At 39.5% G+C, this 8245-nt stretch overlaps 1 long non-coding RNA gene across 1 annotated transcript; it reads left to right on the forward strand.

Moving 5' to 3' along the window:
• Nucleotides 1-247: 247 nt before the first annotated feature.
• On the forward strand, nt 248-7987 carry LOC127473223 (uncharacterized). The gene is made up of 5 exons (XR_007905315.1): nt 248-306; nt 6367-6492; nt 6739-6844; nt 7020-7104; nt 7895-7987. It is a non-coding gene; the product is annotated as an uncharacterized LOC127473223 (long non-coding RNA).
• Nucleotides 7988-8245: the final 258 nt, after the last annotated feature.

The following is an 8245-nucleotide window of genomic DNA, read 5'->3' on the forward strand; positions in this document are numbered from 1 at the left end:
GCTCCTTATGTATTTATTCTCGTACCTTCTCCGAGCCGAGGCTCCCCTTTTGCACTGTTCCTCTGGCAAAACCAGAACATCCCCTCTACAAGTTCCCCCCCCTCCGTTTTCTTCACACACAAATAAAGCGCAACTCGGAGCAAAACGGGAGGGGAAATTGGGGGGGAGGGAGGGGGAGGTGGAGGAGGAGGCTGGTACGGGAGAAGCCAAACACTCCTCGCACTTCAGCGAGTGCAACTAGTTGCCTCTCACGCACAGGAACGTAGAAAGTTTCTCTGGCAAGGGACGGGACTTTCCTAAGAAAAGGTAACCCCCTCTCGCTCTCCCGCCCAGAAAGGCCGTCTCGGGAGCGCGGAGGTAAGGGGCGAGGACCGCGGGAGCCAGCGCAGTCAGGGACGCGCGGCTTCGCACTTGTGCCAGGAGCTGCCGCCGGGGCTGCGCCCTGTTCCGGCCCCTACCTCGGCCCGGCAGCCCGGCTGTCCCATTGCCCACCCTCCACCGCCCCGCTCAGCCCTACTAAGCCCCGCTCAGCACGCCTGCGCTGCCGCTGCCCCCGGCCCCGGCACACCGCGGCGGGCATGGACCGCCGGCTTACCAGGCCACCAGACAACTCCGAAGTGTCCCTCCCGGCCTTCCCGGCCTCGCAGCCCAGGGCCTGGACCTTTCGCCTTTGCTACTCCCTGACATCTGCAGTGAATAGTGATGGGAGCAAAGGAGAGGGCCCTGAAGGGTCACGGGTTGACTAATGCCAGTCCACTCGAGTACAGGTAGTGAAGCCTGCACTTGACTTTTTCCATTTGTTTCTTCTACAAGAAACCAATACTATAAAGCAATCCTGAGTTTTTGGAAGGACTATGAGTGTACGAATGATCAAGTGCTACACAACAGGAGTGGTTGGTGTACCCTTTTACAGGATGCATTTGTCTGCTTGTTCTCAAGCTGGCCAGTGTGGATGGAGGCAAAGTCCTTTCCTGCTCTGAAAGTGAACACTCTTTTCTGCAGAAAATTCAGCAGCTCCATATGGTCCTTTTTGCTACTTAGTGTGGGGAAGCGGAAGAAAACCTATAATTGCTTAGTCACATTTCATGCTCTTACCCTTCACCTTGTTTTATTTCCTAAGTATTATTTCACTGCGTGGATTGAGTAGCTCTTGTCCAACCAGCTGCATCACCCTCTTTTTGTCAAGTTAACTTCACTCTCCAAAGTGTGTAAGTCAAAAATTTAAAAGAGGAGGCAAAGTTAGGCCCTATATTCAGAGAGAGATGTGAGAGAAAACTCTTGGTTTTCAGAAGTACTGAACGTCAGAAGCTTTTGAGGTCAGCAAGTCACCTGAAATGAGGGGGGGAAAAGTATGGATTTGTGAAGATTCTTTCCTACCTGCCTTCTCTTTCCTTACGTTGCATTTGGTGATACTATTTAAAGCATAACTTAAGCTGTTTGCCTTTGAATTTCATAATTTGCATTCAATGAATTGTAGTAACATGGTCATCTCTTTCCTAAATAATTTCAGGCTTAAGACAAGTAAATCTTCATGAAAACAAGTCTATAAAAACCTTGTATTTGCTGTCTTGGATAACAGCAAGATAACAGACTTATCAGAAAGATAACAGACTCAGAAAACACTTTTGACCTACAAAAATACAACCAGAAAATCTTTTAAACTAAAAAAGCTTCCAAAAGCCAACCTTCAAATTGTCATAGTGTGGGACAAGCCAGAAATACGAAATGAATTTTGAAACTGAGAGCTCAAAGAGTAACTGGAAAGGGAGAAAACTCAGATTTGTGGGAGTAATTGTAATTGACAACCCTGCCACAGACTAGGTTGTGACTAATGCTAACAGGCTCCTTCAGCAGGGAAACATGCTAACAACTCCTTCCTTTCTAGAGGACTTTTGTGAATGGCAGCGCAGTGGTCTAACCTGAGGTACTCAAACACGGTAATAATGAAGGTCTTTTGAAGTCTGTTTTCTTTCCACTTCAATGAAGCAAATTCCTTTAAGGGGAATAGTCCCCTAGTAACATCGGTTGTTTTAATAGACATATCACTTTAAAGCAAGCTCTTAAACATCTGTTGCACTCTCTCTTAAAATGTAAGGTACAGCTGACTTGAAAGATTGCATGTATCTTTGCTTAGTGTAACTTGCTTCAAATTGAGGAGAGATGAGAGGGTTGCACTGTTGTTACATGGTATGGTCCCAAGACAAGTCTCCCAGTAAGGGGCCTGGTCTTGATGTCGTTGGATCACGTTGCTATTTTGGTATTCATTTTGGTGAGAGTGAGCAGGGTCGTACCAAATGTGAGTGTTTGGTCTGGGTCAAAAGGGACTGAGGGGAGTCCTACAGAAACGGATCTCCTAACCAAACAATTTTTCACAGTGATTTATTGTAAATGTGACTTTCACGGGTAGGAATTAAATGATGATTTTGTTAAATCAGTGTCTTTGGGCTGAAGTAAATTCCAGTGAGCTCAGTGGAAGTGATTTCAGAAGGCCAAAATGTAGTACAATACACTGGTTCAAATAAATTGACTCTGTGTGACCATGGAAAAGGTCATGCTAGAAATAGTCCTAAGAGAGCCCAAGGAAGGTCTGTAGGGCCCACTTTTACACCAGAATAGAAGAATAATACCTTATCCATTTAAAGCAACAGGGGAATGTAAGTAGGCAAGATGTAATTATCTAGATTGGTGTTTGGCCAGGCACTCCAAAACTACCAAAACCAGGCACTACCAAAAACTACCACGGTGTTTAATGTCCACGAGTGCTTGGTATCCTTGGTTTTATCTCTTAAATAAAGACAGCACTTGTGATCATATCATTTATGCTGGTTCAATACTGAGTCAGCAGAAGAACGTCACCTTGCACAAATACCCATTCACACAGTAACTTGGAATTTCCTTGGAGGTCTTCCATGCAAATATTATAGACCCAACCCTATTTACCTTGGGAAATGTAGTGAGATTACAGCCATAAGTAGTATGGCTCCAGAGAATCATGTTTGCATATGTTGCTAAAAACAATATGGACTTTGAAATATTTATAAGTCATTTTTAAATTAAAGCAATATTTTTTTACATTGTATCTCAGTAACAACAAGGTTGTGTTGTTGTTTAAGCGAAGGGATTATACTTGGTTATTCTGAGAAAAACTAATGACAGACAGTCGCTATTTTGGCAATGTATCATGATTATGATTTATTGAAGTGCCTACCATATGCTGCATCCATTTAGGTACCTGTCGCAATTTTGTTTTACAAAAGCAGAGCTTTGAAATATGGCTTCTTATTTTCAGGTTCAAATATGAAATCCAAAAGCCTGTTAATTAGGCAAAGTGTGTTGATCTATATACTTCAGGTAATTATTGGTGCTTCATGGTTTTATAGTCATAAAAAGAAAGAATGAATGGGGGTTCTTTTGCCTTGGTTATCAGATTTCAGGTTTAAAAAGAAGGTGACACACCCTTTTCAGTAATTCGACATGCAGGGTTCAGCTGTGGGTTCAAAAACAGGTTACAACTGGCTAGTCATTGTGCTCTTGAAATGCCAACTGTGCCTTTAAGTATGTTATATAACCTTTTTTTTGGTTTCAGTTTTCAAGTATGGCATCATTTCAGTGTTATTTGGATTTCCATATATTTTTTAATCCAAACAAATCTGACCTCAATCATAAGGTTCCATGGCTCCAAATAGCTGAGCTTTTCTAATATTTTATTTTGAGTGCCTACGTTCAATACTTCATCACATAGATATGTGCTGCAGACTGTGCCAAATACTGTGCCAGGGATGTCCTCAATTATCTTCAGTGCTTACCAGGAGAGGGCTCTGTTCTGCATACCATACACAGAAAAAAGTCCTACTGAAATTAGTGTGGGTTTTGATTCTAAAGCTTGCTTGAAATGAAGCTGGCTAAGTGCAAATGAAAACCTACTTTATTTCAGCTGCCTGTGCAGGCGGAATGAGGTGTGCTTGATAATCTTAATTTGTATCCTGCTATTACACCAGGATCTTTTTTTCCTTCCTGGGAGAGACCCAGTCTGCATCCTGCAAGGTACCTTTCTGTCATGTTTCATGTAGGTTTCATGAGGTTTCATTTAAGTAATCTACAGAGCTGACCCAGAAAATATATTGGGCCATATATTTTTGTTTCATGAACCATGTTTTCCTCGATCATTGTGGGATACAAAAACTATGTCTGCACTGATCAGGGACATAGATCTAGCACACAGATCTGTTAACTTACTTCTTGGTGTGGTTTTGCTCTCATCAGTTAGTGTTCGCATAAAAAATGCCCTGGTGGAGTTCGAGGTGTGGTATGGGTCAGGGACAATTCCTGGTGCTTTGACTAGTCCAGGCATTCATCCTATGCTGGAGAATGAGACAGTTGATAATGAAAATTTTGGCCTTCCAGAAACGCTGCTCTGACAGATGGCCTCAGGTCAGAGAGCAATCTTCAGATAATTTCCTAGTGCAGATGTAACCTGAAAGTCACTCTTAGTCCTGTTCCAGAGACAACATTAGGTCAGGTTGTTGGGGAAGTAAGAGAACTGTCAGGGCTGGCATTACCTCACCTCCAGAGCCTCTGGCACTGGGGGAGAACTGAGGGTGTGCCCCACGCCCATCTATGTTTATTCTGGCTGTAGAATTTTGTTTCAGATTTCATTTCATCATAAATAAAATAAAGAGTAATCCATGGATGATTTATAAAAATGTGAATATTTTAATCTGTTTCATTAAACATTAGTGCTGCTGCTTAATGTAATTCCCTTGAATTTGCTTTTTAATCAGTTTCATGTTAGATGTAGTTTCCTCAGTTTTTGATTACTTCTAGGAATTTCCACCATATTTTAAAACTTCTCTCTGGTTATTTTTATCCATTTACAACATTCTTCAATGGAATAACTCTGATATGGCTACCATGCTATTTTTAAAGATCTATTTAAAGCATCCTCAAAACCTGTAAGACGTAAAACCCAGCATTTTGAAAATGGTTTTTGGTTACATATATAGGTAGCATAAACCAAAGACATCATTTACTGTCATTAATCAGAAATGATCTGTGTGAGTAGTTGTGTTTGTTATTCAACTATCAGCATGTTGAGGTTTCCAGTGAAACCAGTAGTAAACCATTCATCAGTGTCATTGTCAGGAGAATTGGGCTTGTTATGCAATAAACTGAAATACAGATTCACACCAAGAACTTACTACACTGTAACATCATATTGTTACTGTATTGCATTATAGTATAATAACATGTAGTCAGTAAAGAATTATTTGCCATAAGTTTTTTCACATCTTTTATAGAAGTAAAAATGACATTGCCAAATGACACTACAAATTATTACCATTACCATATATTACCATTACACTAAAAATAACTCTGTTACTTCCGAAGCATAATTGAATTCAGTTCTCCAGTAGTACAAGATTAAATGAATTTCAGGTAATTTCACTCATTTATTTGCAGGTGGTGTGCAATAGAGGAAGGAAACAGAAAAACTATAAAACGAAAAGCAGAGATTAAAAAAAATTATGCCAAAGAGTATTTGCAGAAAACCTGTTTTATTTCAAAGTACAAGTTCCTTTCGTCTGTTGAAATGTTTGGTTCAAAGACTAGACATTTCTGAACATGTACTTTATAGCTTCAGTATAATCTATATGTAGATATAAGCTGCCAGTTTATTTGCTGCATTGTCATAATGGTAGTAAGCAGAAAACCAGGCATAGTATTTAGGGATAATCATCCTTCCTTTTCAGAAAGTATTGCAGTGTTGGGGTACTCCTGACCACACTCTTCAGGTGTTGGTTTTTGTGAGGACCTCATCCTGAATCTCAGAGATATCAATTAGAAATAAATGATTAGGTTATTTTAAGGACATTTAAACAGCAGTTGTAGAGGTCTGTTTTGTACATGACTTAGTTAATCCTGAGGTTACACTCCTTGTTAAATCATTCTTTATGCATTTCAATATTAAGATGTCCAGCAAGAGGTTTGTTCCATTCTGATTGTGAAATAATAAGCATACTCTGAAAGAATCACTTAAGTTCATGGCTTCTGCATTCTTCCAATGAGTCTAGTATTTTATGTAATATATTAGTAGTTATTAATGTAGTTATTATATTTATATTTGGTTACTTATTAAAATTTACTCATAATTTATACATTCTGCTTGGAGGTCTTACTGCACTTTGTAAAAGCAGAGGTAGGCATGGTCTCTGCCCCAGGGATCTCACCAGCTGGTCCCATGTAAACCACACAAAAGAAGTTACTAAAAAAATTTCCTCTGGCATGGTAATCCACTGGTTGAAGTCAATGGAAAGAAGCACTTCTATTTTAGTATTAACTGGAACATGTCTTGCTGCATATCTGTAGATTTTGTGGGGACATTATTACTGTAGTTACACTGGACTGCATAAACGACGGAACAGTCTTTCAGCAGAGAAGTAACGGATTGTTTGATATACTTTCTGAAACCACCAGCTCCACATTATAAGCAAGGTAAGAATATACTAATATGAAACTAAATAAGTTCATATAACCTTGTTTCAGCTAACATAACAACATTGATATGTTAAGAGTTGTGGGAGCTACCTGAGCAGCAGTCAGCCGATTTTCCTACATCAGACAAATGGAGATTATGTGCCTTCTCAGTTTCATTTTTGGGGTAGAAGAACTTGTCAAACAGATTGCTATGTGTGATTGAGTATTGATGCAATGGTACATGCACATCTTTCTCTCCATTAGTTTGCAGTTAGGCAACAGCTGTCCTGGGACAGGAAAAGGAAGCTTTTGACAGCAGTCTCCAAAGCAGTCCGAAGTAGTGTAAAACAGAAGGCAGAAGTTCATCAAGGTAAATATGCTTTCTTGAACCTTTATCCTTCCTCACTCCTCCCATTATATTCTTCTTTTTCTAGTAACAAATATTTTGCATTTTTTCAAACAATTAAAACCAAATGGTGTAGGTTTTGCCAAAGCTCCTAAGTTGTTCTGAGACCTACAAGTGGCTATTTTGGTTCTGGTTTCAGAACATCTTTGCTATTGCAGTGAAAAAGAGAGTAGAGGAGATGGACACAAAAGATGTGGACCACTGGTGATGAGAAAGCAACTAAGGTAAATCTCTACTCCTTGCCCTATAGCACACCACTTCATCTTCATCAAAAAATGTACAAAGTACTCTTCCTCCTCCCCTTTTGCATTAGTTGACTACACTTGTGACTGGCTGTGAATGTGAGTGCTTTATTAGCATTTGAATAATCTGTACTGCTGTGCAAATGAGACTGAAGATTGAACTTCATGGACAAATAAAAAAAAAAATATTCTGAAAGGTGACAACCTGTGTTTCATTTTCCCTTCTCCATATCCTGTTCTGGCAAAACTTTTCTCCACTTCTGACTTAATAAAAGCATGTACACATTCTGAGATTTTTTTTTTAAATACACATTTTTATTATTCACACTTTTGAAGCTCAGAGAGGGACCAATTTAGAGGGCCTAAATTCTGGGGAGAGTTTTGTTCTGGAAGCAATTATTTTTATTGAGAACTATTGATGAGGTGATTACCTAAAAATTCAGTGGCAGGAAATTGAAGAGGAGGCAATTTCTGAGTTTTGAAAGATCATCAATAACAAGTGAAAACAAGTCAGGTTTCTCCATGGATTGTTTACACAAGAGAGAGTAGTTGTTGATAAATGAACTTCAGATTGGGTATTAGAGGTACATAGTGTGCAAAGTGTAATAACAGTTTTACTGCTCAGAGCTTGTGAAGACTGCATAATTTATAGGCAATTTACTCAAGCATTGCACACAATTAGTAAAATCCTTATAGCAGTCCTCCTCATCCTGCATCCTGTTAATAATATTTTTTTAACGTGTATTCATTTGCTTTTTGTTTTTGAAAACAGGCGGCAACTTTTAAAATAATTTCACTCTATAATGGAAGGAGTTTAACATTACCTACGTGGGGATGGGAAATAATAAATAAATATTTTCATAGGTAATATAAACCACAGTTATGATGCTCAGATGTATGGTGTCATGGCTTTGCTCTAACAGTGTAGTAGTTAAGACATGGAATTACCATAGTTGGCAGCAAGAGGAGATGCTGTTTCAGTTGTGTAAATATGCTGTTAGTTGTGAAAAGTCAGAGATTAATTGACTTTGATGAATTGATAAGGAGGAGGGTGACCAGTGCTGGAGCCCTTTCCTCGTTCTACCAGGTTCCAGATGATGTGGCAGAGAGGTTTTCCTGCATT

This window comes from Manacus candei, unplaced genomic scaffold (assembly GCF_025592945.1).
Source record: "Manacus candei isolate 608988 ecotype Guabito, Panama unplaced genomic scaffold, ASM2559294v1 h1tg000034l, whole genome shotgun sequence".
Classification (NCBI taxonomy): domain Eukaryota; kingdom Metazoa; phylum Chordata; class Aves; order Passeriformes; family Pipridae; genus Manacus; species Manacus candei.